Below are 18,172 nucleotides of genomic sequence, written 5' to 3' on the forward strand. Positions count from 1 at the left end.
GCTTAATGTATACACCCCATTAATAGACAATTAAGAGATGAATGCTAGTAGGAGGCTTACTGTATTGGATCCTGGGAAACCAAGACTTTTGTTCATTCGAACTTAAGATGTCATTGTTAACAAGCATGAGAGCTTAGAAAATGGTCAATTGCTCATCCATGTACTTGTAACAATATAATTCTTATACATGTAAAAATGTGAAATTCTTCTTTAAAGCCTATCCCTTTGTAATAAGTCTCACCTGAAAATTATGTCCCAAACTCAACAAAAACTCAAGGAGAGATATTAGAATAGTCACAGGCATGTAAATATTTTCAAATATTATGTTAATTTTTATAACAATTTTACTTTACAAATCAATTAAGCATTGCCTACTTAATATACATACTATAGAAATAGTCTGTATTTTTTCCCCAGTGGATTATTTGTAATAAAAATAATGTAATTTTGTTTGATAAACACTGTTATTTGTGGAAATAATATAAATGAGAAGTAAGTGTAAGTTAAGCAGTTATTTGCCACCACACTTCTTAGAGATCACTCTACCTAACTTGTAGAATTCTTGGTCTTTCGGGATGAACAGCAAAGAGACCTTCATGGAGGATGATTCCATTAGTTCTCTGGGTTATGTATGACAATGTTAATGGGGCAGGGATATAATACTGAGTTCATAAGCTGTTCCTTCATGGATTTTTGCCATTGCTTCACAAACCACCACCTATTGAATTAAAAGTCTTTATTACTTTAGGAAGCACATATTTGCCCCAGAGATAGGGAGATATAAAATAATCCAGTAAAAGTAAGAAAGTTAGCTGAGAATCTAAGTGTATTTCTTATACCTCATAGCAAGTTACCACTTTTAAAATCTTTTTTTTTTTTTGATTTTTCAATCATATACATTTTTGAAAGGCAAAAAAGAGTTTTCTGAGTTCAAAATCTTAGCTTGGAATATCAAAAGATGTGGGCCATCACGTAATACTTAGATGACAAAATAAGGATGTGTAATGTTACAAAATCTGGTTCTCCTTCCCCCAAAACTATGAAGTAGACTGATTGGCAGGATGAGAGACAGCTGGGCGTCGATGAGTAAGAGTGAACGATTATATTTCAAAATTTGAGAAATGACCTCACCATGACTTTCTCCCCCCACTTCTGTCTGTGACAAAACTGTTTATAAGCTCATGTTCCAAAAATGTGTAGGAAACAGAGCTACCTGCATTGCATGCCATGAAAGATCATAAATTCTGAAAATTTTTTTCCTATAACACATAGACACAAGACTTAAAAATGCAGCTATGTTCAGACTCCTATGCTGATGAGCTAATGTTCCCTCAACTTATTCATCAAATTATTAGTGAATTTAAAAAAAAATGAGAAAATGACATAATTGACGACTTTTTGGGTAGAAGAATTGCAAGTTTGGGGAAAAAACTGAAAATCACTTCTCAATTATTTCTGTAATTTATGCCGTTTCAGACCCTATTTTCCTAAGGAGAGACTGAAAAAAGAGACATGTTGCCCATTGGGTAACAAGAGGACTGACAAGAAGCAGGTGGGTTTTTTTTTTTTTCTGTCTTTTGTGTTTTTTTTTATTTTTTATGAGAGAGAGAGTGCAAGCACGGGGTCAGAGCAGAGGCAGAGGGACAAGCAGACTCACACTTAAAGAGGGAGCCCGCTCAGGGGCTCGATCCCAGGACCCCGAGACCATGACCCCAGTTGAAACCAAGAGACAGATGCCTAACTCGACTGAGCCACCCAGGCACCTGACAAGAAGCAGTCCTAATACAAAGATGAGGTTCCCTCCCGTCGAAACTCATCTCTGGATGTTTTTTCCACATGTGGATTTTGGGCTGCAGCAAGACGATAAACACTTTGAGAACAAATACACAGCCATAAAATCACTCCCAACGGCGACCCAGAACGTCCGAGTCAGAATGGAGAATCGAGCAATAATTATCGTCCCCCCAACCTCCTAATAGCACACGCATTTTTGAGTTTGAGGAAGAAGGTGGGAAGGTGGAAGGAAGTCCCAGAAAGAGAGAGAGAACCAAAGAGGAAAAAAGGAAAAGGAAATGGTGCAACAACAAGGAACTGAGAGTGGGAGGCCACGTTTTGTGGCTGCAATCGCCTCTGCCCTTCAGCCGGTGTGCACCCTTCTCTTTCCTGGTCTCAAGGGTTCTTATAGATGGTGTATACAAGCAGCAATGCAGTCATGCCAGATAATTTCGGTAATTTATGAGGTCTATAACAATTCACATTTTCATTAGCATCGTATTACCTTTTACATTCACTATTGCCGACTTGGAGCGCACAATGCAGATGGCAAGTTCCTTTGAGAAAGCGCATTATTTTGTTGCCTAATGTTGCAAAATAAAGATGTGTAGTGAATTGTGCATAACACATAATTACAGCTTATTTACTGTATTTAGCATTGAACAGTGTACAACAGATGGAAGCGTCTGAAGAAAACCAGGAGAGTCTTTTATGAGGCATGCGCCACATGTGTAGACCCATATTTATAAACCAGAGGCACAAGCACTTTGGAATGGAAGTACTAATAGATATTTGACTACAGTGATAAAAATAATCTTCGCTCTAGTGAAAATTTTCAAAAGTTCCATCAGGCCAAAGCTAGATAAGAATAAGGGATATGGATTTTTGCAGCCCCTGCTGTTTGTTTGTTTGTTTGTTTGTTTGTTTCATTAGAGAAAAAAAGGGAGGGGGAGAAACAGTGGTATCTAGCCTCAGGGAGCACATTTCTGGAAGCTGTTGACAAAGAATACAGCTGCAGAAGAACTAACAAATTCTAGCTACGCTGTAAGACATCAGAGGTTTGTATTTTATTCACCTCTTATTCAATATAAACCATTGTTCATAGTCAAAAGAAAAGGCATCCTTAAGCTTTTATCAGAATTTCTCATAATGTTAGAAACAGTGCCAGCATGCGTTTTTAAGATTGCCTTACAAAGCAGAGGTAAAATTCTACGCTGTCTTTGAAACAGGGTTAAAAGTGATTTAGGCTTTATTCCAATATATATACCTCATGGAAATGGACTCCTGTGTTTTGCCTGTATGTTTGGAAATAACTGAACACGAGAATAATCCCATCACTTTCATCCACCTCACGTTCATAGGGAAGAGAACAAATATTTCTAATTATTTGATGTTTGGAAAGAGTGTTCAGTTTGTTGATACGCCATTGGGGTAATTTTGCAGATACGGCATTTGAGCAGCTTTGCTATATGTAAAGAAATTCCTTAAATGAGGTTTGGAGCATTTGCGTTGCAATATATCTACTTAAAAAACAAGAAGTCTCATTATTAACTTTGTTTCCGTTCTCCTCCGTGTACACATGCGCTGCACACACACACTCACAAACCCTTAACTCTTGATAGTGATGGAAGAAAAAGTCTTAAAACATTGAATCCTTTATTTCATTTTACAGAAAAATACTATATGGGGATATAACAACCATTTATGAAAACTTCTTTGTTGTCAAGGGTCAACCGAACAAATCAAACTATATTAATTGCAGCCTTAAGTCACGTTTACCCTGAGTTCTAACCTTGTGTAGTTCCGACACCACATGCCTACTCGGGTGATGTGAACATGCCCTGTACAGAATTACTGACAGCCGTCTTCTTCCACCCCAAATTTACTTGGCTTTGAACCTTCACCACTTTTTTGGTTCATGGGTCCTTCTTTCCTTCTGCCCTTCCTACCTTCTTTTTGTTTTCCTTTCTTTTCCTTTCCTTTCCTTCCCTCTCTTTCCGTCCTTATTTATTTTTGTGTAATTACAAGCAGAGGCACAATATAAAACATGATATATTGATACTCTCAGCATATATGTATGAGAGTTCCTTCAGGGTCTTTCCAGGGCTGTGCAATAAGAACTTCCTGTGTAACTGAACTCTTCTATAAATTGTGCTGTCAAATAAGGTGGCCACTAGCACTTGAAATGTATCTAGTGAGACTATGGAATGGAATTTTTTTTTAATATTTTTTTTATTTTTTCGTTTGAGAGAGGGAGCAAGTGCAAGTACAAGCAGGGGGGAGGGGCAGAGGGAGAGGGAGAAGCAGACTCCCCGCTGAGCAGGGAGCCCGAGGAGGGATTTTCTTTTTTTTTCTTTTTTTTTCCGAGGAGGGATTTTCGATCCCAAGACCCTGGGATCATGACCTGAGCCAAAGGCAGATGCTTAACCGACTGAGCCATGCAGGCACCCTATGGAATGGAATTTTTAATTTTATTGATTTTATTTTTATTTTTTTAACTTAAATTCAGTTAACCAACTTATAGTACATCATTAGTTTCAGACATAGTGTTTAATAATTTATCAGTTGTATATAACACCCAGTGCTCATCACATCACATGCCCTCCTTAATGCCCATCAGTTTTAAATGTAAGTAATTTAAATAGGCACATGTTGCTAGTAGCTACTGTCTTGGAGAGTGCCAGTACATTTCAAAAACTGTAATTGTTAGGAAATCACTTATGCACATTTAATTAGCTAATGTTGAATTACTCTCCAGAATAGACTTCAGTGTTTGTGTACAAGTATACATGCAATTATCTCTTTCCCCACTTCCTTGACTATGCTTAGTATTATTAGGCTTTTACACTTTCTGGATACTTCAATGGGTATAAAATATTGTCTCCTTAATGGTTTAATTTGTATTTTCCTGGGTGATTGTATATTATGCATACCTTTATTGGCCATTCTTCTTTCCTCTTCTTTTAATTACCTGCTTATATTTCTGTTGAAATATTGAAGAGTTTCTCATTAAAAGGTATGCTTATACTATGTTTTTCCAAGAAGGAGGTAGAGGTCTGTTAGTTTGAGTTTGGTCTTTAATGATGTTTGAACTTCACTTCTTTAAATACATTTTAAAATCATTTTTTCATGTTCCATGAGAAACTAAAAATTTGTTGCTACTTTCATAAAATACATCAATAACTTGCGACCAATTGAGTCTTCTTATCAACAGAAATGATATATGCCCCAAATTATAGATTTTTCTGTTTATAAATAGCATTTTGAATATTTCTCCATGTTTTATTTCCCAGTTAATAGGTATATATTAATATATAGTATGTTTATTATATATATTATGTTCAATGTAATATATAATAAAATACTGCTATCTTATATATTATTAATATATATATCCACATATTTACCAGGAAATAAAACATGAAGAAATTATCAAAATGCTATTTATGAACATGAAAAAATAGAATAATATAAATAAAATTTATAAAATATATGTATACTATTACAGATTATAACTTTTCCACTTACTACATTTTTAATTGAGTGTTGCTATTGGGTAGAATGATGTTCATTTTAAAATATAGATCTTCAGTATACGTGATGAGGTACAGAACTGTGAACTAATAAAGGAGTGTTACTTTAAGCCATTGAGGTTATGACAATTTGTTATACGGCAATAGAAAACTAATACAAGTACTTATTTTTAAATTAAATGCAAATATGTCTAAAGCTCTATAATTAGGTCAGATGTTTTCTTTATGGTCTTAGCAAATATATTTTACTAAATTAAGGAAGTTTTTTTCTGTTTCTCATTTATGATCATTTAAATTAAAAATCAATGTAGAAATATGTTTAATGCTTTTTTTCTGTAACTGTAATATAATCATATACGGTTTATTAATATATAAGTCTGGATGTTAGTACTGTTACATTTTCTAATGCTGAATCTTTCTTGCATTTCTGAATCATAATTACTTGCTTTATTATTTTATATTAAGCTAACAATTTTTGCTTGCCACTAATCCCGGGAATGTAGCTATGGGGCATATTTTTCTTATTTTTAGATTCTACTGAACATGGTGTGAATCATTTTAAGGAGATGGGAAGAGATGCTTAGACAGACATCCTTTCCAGCAGTTGTAACTATTTGCTTTTAAAAGTAGATCCTAGCTGAAGGATCTTGAGGGAGACAAAAAAGGGTGAGATATTATCACAGGCATGTTTACCAGGAAGATTTGGAGAGAGCTGATCTTGGAGTTGAGCACCCACTACTGTCTGTGGAAGGGCAGGAACGAAAGCAGAATTGAGCAGTGAGAGAAGGGAAGGTACTGTGCAGCCCCAACCACAGGATTGGCTGGGGGGTTCTGGTCTTACAATGGTTCCTCAGATTTGGCCTGCGGTGGCCTGAGATGACCAAGCAGGACAAACCTGTTGTGTAGTCATTGTGCATGGGTCATCCTGAGAAGGGACATGGCCTTGGGTAGGGCAGCTCTCTGCAGCTGAGACAGTCCCTGAAGGATCTGGGGGTTGGGGGGACGCCTCTCTGCTGCCAGCACTCCCAGAAGCTGGGGCAGCAGGTTCTTCCCTGAAGAGAGAGTTGGGTTATACCCACAGTATCTCCCAGGAATAAATATGTGGAGATAATGAGAACACTTCTTCAGTCCTGAAGGACTTGTTAGACAGGGGAAACAATGATTTTGGCTGATTTATGTGGGACGACCCGATACTGCAGAACTATCTCAGGTACATTAAGAGAGACCTTGCATATGACTGTAGACATAAAAAAAAAAAAATGGTATGCATTGCTTTGTAGATCACATGTCTAAACTAATTAGTGGAAGTACTTGCAAAATAACCATTAGACATGTCCAGCGTTTAGAGTTCATCTTTTCTCTGAAGCCTGCTAGGCCTATCATTGGCCAAAATAACCTAGCCAATAAGAAGCAGGAAATGAGCAGATATCTGGACCCAGAATTACTCAAACTGCAAATCTGGTAGAAGAGTGAACATCTTCTGGTACCTGAGGTTTCCGTTTCAACAGTGCCTGCCCTCCTCCGCCTGGATGGTATAGAGGGAATATGCCAAGGTTAGCCTCTCACTTCTTTCCTAATCTTAACTTTCTCTTTGGTCCAGCCCCACATGTTTAGTGGATAAAGAGGTTATTTTACTCTGTTCAACCTAAGATTTTATTCAAAAAGAGGAGCAGAAGCCAGGGAAAATTTGATTTATACTAGCCCTACATCCAAGGAATCTATGGAAGAATAATATGCTTTTTTTTAGGAGGTAGCGGTGATGTAAGTGGGAGTGCAACTTAGGATGGGACCTGGTTTAGCTACAGGCTCATGGTCCACAGACCAAAGCCCTAAGTCTCCTCTAATCTGTTAGCGGACTTCAGACTGCTTCATTTCATCTATAACTGGATTTATTTTTCTAGTCCTCTAAAATAGAGATATAAACTATATTGCTGAGATTTATATCACAATTTTACACTGTTTCTTCCATTCATTTAATTCAAAGAACTTTTCTTTTTTTTTTTTTTAAGATTTTATTTATTTATTCATGAGAGACAGAGAGAGAGAGAGAGAGAGGCAGAGGGAGAAGCAGGCTCCCAAGGAGCAGAGAGCCCGATGCGGGACTCGATCCCAGGACCCTGAGATCATGACCTGAGCCGAAGGCAGGCGCTCAACCATCTGAGCCACCCAGGCGCCCTCAAAGAACTTTTCATATACTCTCTCACTTATTTGTATATCTATAGAAGTGGCATCTCTTTCATTAAACCCCCTTGTTGATGGATACATGTGAGGGATGAGGAAGTAAATGAATGACCTCGGCTCAGCATTTTAATGGGGAATATAACCTGTATTGAAAGCCCAAGCATTTTGGAGGAAGGTACACGTATTTGCCACAACACTAACATTTACATATCCTTTTAATTTCCTGACTGGCAAAAGAAAAAATTTGGTTCATAAACCTTGTTCTATCTCTTTTGCTTTCATAGTTTTCTTATTAGTAGAAAATATTTTTGATTTGATGACTGACCATTTTTTCCCTTCACAAACATTTTAACCCTTAACTCTCAAATTCCAATATAAACACATCAAACATAAATATGACGTGAAGCTGATATTGCTGAAAAGTAAAAACATTCTCTTTACTTGTGTAAAATCACTCCTGTAAACATCTGAAACCATCAGGAGTTCCATAAATTGTACCTTTCAAACAGAAAGACTTCACATGAATTGGATTGCTGAAAGTATAAATAGGCAATAAGTCTAAGTTGTTACTGGTATCCCTAACTTGATTTACAATATGACAACAATGATTTATAGTTTTTTTTTTTTAATTTATTTTTTCTTGAAGAAAAATCGGATATAGAGGAGATTCAGTATTTTTAAGAATCAAAACAACCTTGGGTAAGATTTCCTAAAAGATAAAAATAAGACCATTAAAAACACCATTGCCTTAGAAGCCTCCCAGAATAAGCAGGAATGTAGGTCATGGTATTTCCCCTTAGGTTGGCACACTGATGTACTGTGTATTGAGGTACGCTGGGATACAGTGAGGTTTAGAGGTGAAATGCTCCCAGTCCTCGGTATTTAGAAGAGATTAGATTCTCAGTTTCTGTGTAAACTTAAGGAATCATCTGAATGTCTGAAAAGACATTTGCAAAAACACAGACACCGTCAATTCAGTTTTATTCTGAAGATTTATTTCATAGCAGACAAGCTACTCAAGATTAATTCAAACCTAAGACGATATGCCACCTGTATTCGCTTTTTTTGGTTTTTACCTCTATGCTCATTACCTAGTCTCCCATTTGTTTTACCCAGCTTGACATTTTCCCTTACTGTACTATAGGATTTATTTCCACTTTGGAATTTTCTAAGTGATATGGAGAAAGCATCTTTTGGGGCTTCATCAAAATCTTTCTCTAAGACTATCAGAATGGATTAAAACTGGAGTTTGGAATCTCTACTGGTGGGGATTGGCTGTCCAAATTTCACAGTGTAATCCAATATTAATAAAACTAATTACTAAGCTTGAGTACCTTCCAGCCCCCATCCAAAGCCTCCAGCCTATCATTCCAAGTATAAACTTTCAGCATGGTTTACTGGTCTACAGTACCTCGATATTGACTAAGTCCATCCCCATTTCTTTCTCCAATAACTAAATTCTAATAGTAGGTCTTGTTTTGATGGTGTGCTTCATTTTTATTTCTCTGTTTATTCTTCACACCCCTCACCTCTGATTCCAATTTACTAATTATTATAATTTAATGGTCCAGTTTTAAATATTCAAAGGACATACATCCTAGAAATTAATTAAGCAACTTTTTTTTTTATTCCAAAAATATAAGCCTACACTTAAGAAGCTAAAAACATGGCCCTGATCCCAGTTTAAACCATCAGACTTCAGGGACATAATTACAGGCAGAAACTGTGACTTAGGTCCAATTACACGCTGGGCCCCAGCTGGGTGCCTCCTGTTTCTTCAAAGATGAATAGCCAGAATTAGAATTTAAATTGTCAGCTCAAAGAAACCCAGGGTGTATTTGGTTTCTGCTAGTTAAAGAGTCATAAGGGAGCCCAGAGGGGCAGACTCCCATATCATTCCCATTTCCCTGAGCTAAACCAAGCTTAGGTTTCTGAGAAACTGATACTCTAGCTCTTCTCAAATACTTATCTTCATGCATTATAAAAATACCTTATTGTCAGAATGTGTTTCTATTCAATATGAATACATGTAACTCTATTCTCCTGCATCGCATGTATGGGGTGAGATGTCGAGAGGGGGGAGGGGAGGGAGGGGAAAATGAAAACCTCTTGAAATTATACAGTAATTAGTTTCTTTATTTGAAAGCCCTTTCATTAAACAGCAATGATAACCAGCAGTAAACAGTCACCCCTGGGAGAAGGGTAGAGTGTCAAATTTTATTCTGAAAAGACATTTGCAAAAACACAGACACAGTCAATTCACTTTTATTCTGAAGATTTATTTCATAGCAGTCAAGCTACTCAAGATTAATTCAAACCTGTCTCCCAGATGCAATGAGTGTGAAGAACTCGAGCTTACTGTCATCTGAATTTGCAATATTTCACCATCTCTAAATATTGTATACAGATGGCAGAAATGGTATTACCCAACTCTGTGTTAGGAAAGCTTTAGCTCAAGAAAATACATGCTGGTATAGCATTATATGTGCGTGTGTGTGTGTGTGTGTGTGTGTGATTTTCCTTTTGGGTGATCCATTTGTGTATAAACACATCTCCTCTTTATCCCATCAATCTAATAAAATGGGAAAAAATTATCTTAGCCTTCCTAAAAGGACAATCTTATTGCCAAACACTATGTGAAATGATTTCACTCACCACTAGAGGATAAGCAACATGTTTGAGAAACAATATAGCCACCTTTTGAAACTACACTAAGTAGTTCCAGAATTAAATCAATGGATAATTAACTATTTAAGGAGCCAAATCACAACATGCATGTTACAATTAAAACAGTAAACAATCATTTAATTTGCTGTCTGGCTTTTCCTTGTGAACTGACAAAATCCACTGTAGAATATGGAATTAGAGAACCTAGAACATAATACTTACAAATATTTATAGTACCTCTACTTCCTTTCAAGGTGGATTTGAATAAATAGAGTTTAAACAAAAGCCAATGCTCCCCCCCCAAAAAAAATATGTGCATGACAAATATCTAAAGAGAAGCTTCACATCAAATTTCATCAGGGAAATGCAAATTAGAACAGTAAAGAGATAGCAACACCAACTGCTGCTGAGCATGTGGAGCAACAGGAACTCTTCATTGCTGGTGGGAATGCAAAATGGTACAGCCACTCTGGAAGACATTTCGGTGATTTCTTACAAAATTAAATATACTATTACTATAAGAACCAGAAATCATGCTCCTTGGTATTTACCCAAAGGAGTAGAAAACTTCTGTCCACACAAAATCTGCATGGATGATTATAGCAGCTTTATTCATAAGTGTCCAAACTTGGAAACAACCAAGGTGCCCTTCAGTAGGTGAATGAATAAATCAATGATGATATATCCAGATAATGGAATATTATCCAGCACTAAAAACAAATGAGCTATCAGGTTATGAAAAGACATGGAGAAATCTTGAATGCACATCACTAAGTGAAAGAAGCCTATCTGAAAAGACTACATACTGTATGATTCCAACTACATGACATTCTAGAAAAGGCAAAACTATGAAGACAGTAAAAAGATCAGAGATTGTGGAGTGGGGTGGCAAAGATGGAGGATGAATAGCTGGAGCACAGAGGATTTTAAGGTACTAAAAATACTCTGTATGATACTATAATGATGGATCAATGTCATTATATATTTATTAAAACCCATAGAACATATAACGCCAAGAAGGAACTATAACATAAGCTATGAACTTTGGGTGATTATCATGTGTTAATGTAGGCTTATCTTTGATTTAAAAAAAAAGCAAAACCTAGCACTCTGGTGACTGATGTTGATAATGGGGGAAGCTATGTATATGTGGGGGCTGAGGGTGTAAGGGAAATCTCTGTACTTGTCCCTCAATTTTGCCGTGAACTTAAAACCTTGCTAAAAATATTAGTCTTTGGGGGCGCCTGGGTGGCTCAGTTGGTTAAGCGACTGCCTTCGGCTCAGGTCATGATCCCAGGGTCCTGGGATCGAGTCCCACATCGGGCTCCCTGCTCTGCGGGGAGCCTGCTTCTCCCTCTCCCACTCCCCCTGCTTGTGTTCCCTCTCTCGCTATGTCTCTCTCTGTCAAATAAATAAATAAAATCTTTAAAAAAAAAAAAATATTAGTCTTTGGGGCACCTGGGTGGCTCAGTCAGTTAAGTGTCTGCCTTCAGCTCAAGTCATGATCCTGGGGTCCTGGGATCAAGCCCCTCATCAGGCTCCCTGCTCAGCGGGGAGCATGCTTCTCCCTCTCCCTCTGCCCCTCCTCCCTGCTTGTGCTCTCTCTCTCTCTTAAATGAATACATTTAAAAAAAAAATCTTAAAAAAAATTAGTCTTTGAAAAAAGGTCAATATTCTTTCCTTGGTAAGGCAGGTACCTCTAACACTGCCACCTGAAGGTGATGGAATATACATTAGGAGCAAACACCAAAGTCATGGAATGATATGGTTTACATAATATTATAATAGATAATAATGTTCATAATAGCTAAAACATGTGCCTACTAATCATCTAAACTGATTTCCTTCTCTTGTCTCCCACTCACCTAAGAACAACAACCAAAATTAGTGAACTCTTTTTTTTTATTTTATTATGTTATGTTAATCACCATACATTACATCATTAGTTTTTGATGTAGTGTTCCATGATTCATTGTTTGTGCATAACACCCAGTGCTCCATGCAGTATGTGCCCTCTTTAATACCCATCACCAGGCTAACCCTTGCCCCCACCCCCCTCCCCTCTAGAACCCTCAGTTTGTTTCTCAGAGTCCATAGTCTCTCATGGTTCGTCTCCCACTCCGATCTCCCCCGCCTCATTTTTCCCTTCCTACTCTTGCTAGTGTTAAGCATTGCACTAAATGATACCTGGTAGATACCCATAGAGAAGTGCTTTCAAGTGCGTGTGAAGTGAGTGTTGGGGCCCACTATGTCCAAATGACAAGCTGGCACATGCTTGACTTTTAAAAATTCATTAAAATGTTAATTCCTTCTTACTCAATTGTATGGCAGCCACCTCTTTCTACCCTGCTCTGCCACAAGGGAGACATTTGGCAAGCCCTGTCTCTCCTCAGAAACACTTCTCCATCTTTGGAATCAGTGAACCTTGAAAGTTATGATTCTACAGATTATCTGGATTTTTCTTATTGCAAGTGAAGAAGAGACCGTTTTTACAGTTTTCTACTTCCCAGAGATAGATGGAAGTGACCTCATAAACATTTGTCCCCATTTATAATCGTTGTAAACATTATCTTCGGTAGGTGTGTAATATTCCATTGTAAATATTCAGCATACTTGACTATTCCACTGTTGCTGAATATTTTTTTCCTGTTTCTTACCTTTAAGAAAGAATATTGCAGTAAGAATATTTATGTGCATAGCTTGTTTTTGTTTATTCAAGATTATTCCCTTAGGACATATTCATAAATACAAAATTACTTGGTTAAAAAAAAATAGGGTCAAACTGTAGGCCAATGGGCTTGAATCAAGTCCTGTCATTGACTGCCTGTATTATTTTCAGGTAGCTGACTAAACCCTTCAACCATTTTTTTGTAAAACGTTTCCTTTTATTTTTTTGCAAAAAAGGAAAAATAACAGCATCTGTATTATAAAGTTCCTGTGATAAGTAAATGAGGTAATCCAAATGCAGTGCCTGGGAATGGATCATCGAAGAGTAAGCATGCAGTTATTGCTAGTTATTATAAAAACAACTATGAATCTTTCACAGATTTTGCAAGTGACTTTCCAAAATGATTGTAGCAATCCACGTTGCACTAGCAATGCATAACAATAAAGCCCTGCCTTTTAAATGCTTGATTCTTTGTTTTATCTGGGAAATATTTCTCATAATGTATTTTGTCTTATAATCACATATGTAGTATGATATAATCAAAATGGCAGGGTTAATGGTGAGGACAAAGATACTTGGGTTCAAATCCAGGTTCTGTATTTGCTACCAATGTGGACCTGGAAATTTATCTTAACTTCTCTGATTTTCAGTTTCTTCATCCTAAAAAATAGGAATAATAGTGACTTCTATTCATTAAAGGTATTATATACTCAAAATGAAGTTCTTATCCTTGAGCACATATTAGAATTTTCGAGAGATCTGATGTCCAGCTGCATCCCAGACTAATTCATCAGAATATCTGGGGTTGGACCCCATGTATCAATGTTTTTTTTTTAGCTTCCTAGGTGATGTGTATAGCTAAGCTTATCATCCATTGGGTATTATGTCCTTATCCATGTTATGTGGCTTACTAACAGCTAAAATTTATAAATGACCTTACAATTTACAAATCACTTTCATAACTATAATTTGATTTGATTCCAAAAGCTTTGCAGCATTGTCTTGAAAATTCATACATTTTTTAAGTGAGTAGAGCTATGATAATTAGCAACACTGACACGGAGTCCATTTCTCTATCTCAGGTTTAGTGTATTCCATATGTTGGCCATACAGTTGTCACTGAATCTGTTTACAAATCTCTTACCCCATTTATATTGTGTGTGATAACACCTCTAGCACCAATTATTCGTATCAGAGCCAGTCAAATCCTTTCACAAAACCCAGGAAGATAATGCTCAGGATTTTCTTTAGCTTTCTAGTCGGTTACATGATCTTATATACAGAGTATGAGCAATTTATACATAACCCTATTTTATCTGTAAAACCTTTCTTTTCTTTGCTCATGAGCCTCAGGGACCTAGATCTATAGGCATTATAAATACTTCAGAATCTTGCAAAGAGGAAAATAACTGGATGAGATTTTGGAAAAGGAGACCTTGGCACAGAATCCAAGAGAATAGTCTGTGTTGATGTCTTTCTGGATTCTGCCTTAATGCAGGGACCAAACTTCCAAACATTTTGACGAAATTCCGAAATCAGAGAAATATTTTCTCTGCACCAGTGAGTAAGCTAAGTCTCTTTTTTTCTGCTATGCCGTGATGTGCTATTTTATGCATCATGAAGGTAGCCAAAAGGAAGAATTTCTATAAAACACTGTCATATACCACTTTCCTGCACTACCTAAAAAGCTGTAATATGTTTTATAATGGCCCCTCCATATATGACTGCTTGCTTTAGACTTGGTAATATTGTCTTGTAAGTTTTCATAGCTTAGTTCTGAAATGGATTTTGCATTATAACCTCTCTAAAATTTAAAAACAAACTTTTTTTTTCTCGACTGCTGAAAAAGTACATGTTTAGGGTTCTTTCAAAGATATATGGGTTTCAAATGTACTTATTAAAATGAGAGTATTGGTAATGTAATAATATAACTTGAAAGGAAAAGAATATACCTTTAAAAGAAATAATATACCTTTAACAGAAAATAATATATCAACACCATTGGCCAATTTTTAGCTTATTTGATGTAAAACCTCCAGCTGCATTTTGCCAATAGGTATAACTATTTTGATTGGTCCCAATTATTCCTATCCCTAGGTGTCCTTGCCTCCTATTTTTAGACATGATAATTTTATGAAACATACCACAGGACACATGTGGAATAAAATTCTGCTTCTGATTCAGACTCCTTTACATCTTAACCAATAGTGATATGTTGAAAATTAAAACTCTGTACTCTATAGTATGTATTTTAATTACAGTTTTATAAAACTGAGTGAAATACAATTAAAATGCGCTTATTATAGAGCTACAATATGGAAGGTCTATTATATTAAGAGACACATTATAGAAAATGTAATTGACTTCTTAACAAACCAGGAACTCTTCTGTGAAGCCCAGAAAACCAATTTAAATTCTAGGTAGATTTACTAGCGGTTCTTCTTTTCCTAGGCTGAGAAGTTGAAAGAAGTATATGTTTTATAAGATGGTAGTATTAATAAATGTACAGTGAATCCACTTCCTACCCCCGAATTGTTCCTACCCACAGTCTGCGTAAGGAAAAGTGGGCTGATTGTTTTATTTATTTCAGTAGTTAGTTCTCATTCAATTTGTATCTCAAATGTACCTCGTTAGTGTTGGCTCTGGTATTTCTTTTTTTTTTTTTTTAAAGATTTTATTTATTTGACAGAGAGAGACACAGCGAGAGAGGGAACGCAAGCAGGGGGAGTGGGAGAGGGAGAAGCAGGCTTCCTGAGGAGCAGGGAGCCCGATGTGGGCCTCCATCCCAGGACCCGGATCATGACCTGAGCCGAAGGCAGATGCTTAACGACTGAGCCACCCAGGTGCCCCTGGCTCTGGTATTTCATGCTGGCACATTGTGGCAGGGTTATTGCTGTACCCTTAAGAAAAACAAAACAAAACAAAAACTACTGACACAATATAACATGGTGCTCCATGTCGTCACTTCCCCAAACGTAAATTTCCCTTTAGCAGGAGCACAGAATTCTTCTTGGTATTGTGGTTAACTTCTCATTGATTAAAACAAGAACTTAGCCCCCATTCAACACTCTCTGCAATTAGCTATTTAAGCTGTACCCGTACGAGATAGATAGTTTTATTTTAACACTGGTACTAACAGAAAGATCACTTTAGTTCCTTTTTTCTTTCGCTCTATCATTAAAAATTCACAGAAGGCTTAATTGTTCCTCAGCAAAAGTATTTTTAATAAGTCAGATACTCCTGGTCAAAACAAAAAATTTTGAGGAAATGTGTATATGATTCAGTAACAATAATAAAAGCTAAAGTGTATCTAGAGTTCTGTTTTTCTTTTTAAAAAAGTGTGAACAGGGTTGCCTGGGTGGCTCAGTCGGTTAAGCTTCTGCCTTTGGCTCAGCTCATGATCCCAGAGTCCTGGGATCAAGCCCCGCATGGGGCTTCCTGCTCAGCGGGGAGCCTGCTTCTCCTTCTCCCTCTGCCTGCCGCTTCCCCCTGCTTGTGCTCTCTCTCGATCTCTCTCTCGAACAAATAAATAAATAAATCTTTAAAAAAGATAAAATAATAAAATTAAAAAATTGTGAACAATCCTATGATACAAAAATCAGATCAACTATTTTCAATTTGGAAATAAAGCAAGATGCAACTAATTCTGTGCTTAAAATAGGTTGAATCATGAGGTTAGGCTGCTCAGGAGAGATAACAGTTGTTTTTCAGAATTATAATTTCTAGACCTATAAATACCTTAGCTGTGTAAATATATTAATCAAATAGACAGGCTGCCTGTATTTTTTAACATAGATATGATAGTTCACACTTGATGCTTTCCAGTTAGTATCAGCAAAATATTGTTGGTCAGAAGTCTCTAGGAATAATTGATTTCAAGCTTTTATTTTTCTTTCTTGTACCTGACAATTTATGATGCAGGCTTTCCCCTGGAAATCTCCACATTACCTCTGGAATGTCTGCCCCAAGGCACATGGAGTGACTAACTCAGTTTGTCCTCAGTAAATATCCGTGAGCTGATTGTTTTCAGAAAGGCAGTGTTGTGTCTTATTTAGTCAGTGCTGATAACAAAGGGCTAATTGGTAGTTTGGCCATAAGTTCCAAAATAGATACTGGAATCTAAATGAATACTTGCCATGTTAGGAGAGCCTGGCCATCTATGAAGAGCTGGAAGCCAGAAGGGGGTGGCTGAGTTCTCAGTGGTGAGTTGATAATCCCTGGGACCCCCAGGATGTTTTCTTTTCCTTTCAGAGAATTGTTGCCGAACAAAGAGCATTATTTGTACAGATTATCCGTTTGTCCTCAGTCAAGGTCATGAGCATTTCAGCAGTGAATGCACGCAATGGATGTACTGCATTCTTAACATTTTCATGTGCTAGAGACACAGACATAATTTACTTGGCAATAATAGCGAGCTATCACAGGGCAGACGTACTTTCAAGGAGATTGAATCCATGCTCTGGACAATTAAGCCGTGCTACCCACCCAGTGAGGGTGCTTTATAGTATCTCATATTTTCATAACAGCCTGACTGTTTCGTAAATTTAAATGAAAGGCTTAGTGGGTAAAACAGCGACTGACCTGACTGTTGAGATGTTGAATTAAAGTAAGAAAGTAAAGAAGTAAGAAAAGAAAAAAGAAAGAAAATTATTTAAAGACAAATTACAATTCCAATAAGATACACATTCTACATAATTGTTTAGACTTATCCAAAGCTATGCTTTGACTTATAAAGAAAAAAGGAAAAAAAAATCTATACGATAACCACAATAAATGTGTCCTCCGCCTATTGGGATATAATGTTGCAGGAACTTCGCTGTAGCTTCAAACTCAAAATGCATAGTATTAAGTTTTTAACTTATTCCAGTAAAATTTTATCCAAAAAAAGTTGAAATATGTAGTAGTAACAGCTGAAATTGCTGTCATGAACCCAAATTTGAAAACCATGGCACAATATTAGCATAATCTAGCCTTTTAATATTATGATTAAGTCTCTTTCTTTTGTGAAAAAAAGCACTTTCTGTTGTAGATATATTTTTAAATTAAAAAGTAGAAAGAAGGGAGGAAAGACAATACTGTTTTCTGAATGCCTACTACGTGTTACAGTGCACTCTGTATTGTATCTCCTTTAAATAGCACGGTGATTTTGCAAGGTTGGAATTATATTCAGCTGATAAACACTGAGATTCAGGGAAGTTGTCTGACTTTGCTACTAAGTGGAAGAAGCGTGGTTTGTCCTATAAACTTGTTTTCCCCAGGTATGCTGAATTATAAATGGAACTGCCATCCGTCTGGTCACCAAACTCAGATAAAACATAAATATATTAATTTATGCGAGTGCTTATTGCAA

Source organism: Halichoerus grypus, chromosome 12 (assembly GCF_964656455.1).
Source record: "Halichoerus grypus chromosome 12, mHalGry1.hap1.1, whole genome shotgun sequence".
In the NCBI taxonomy this organism is placed as follows: Eukaryota; Metazoa; Chordata; class Mammalia; order Carnivora; family Phocidae; genus Halichoerus; species Halichoerus grypus.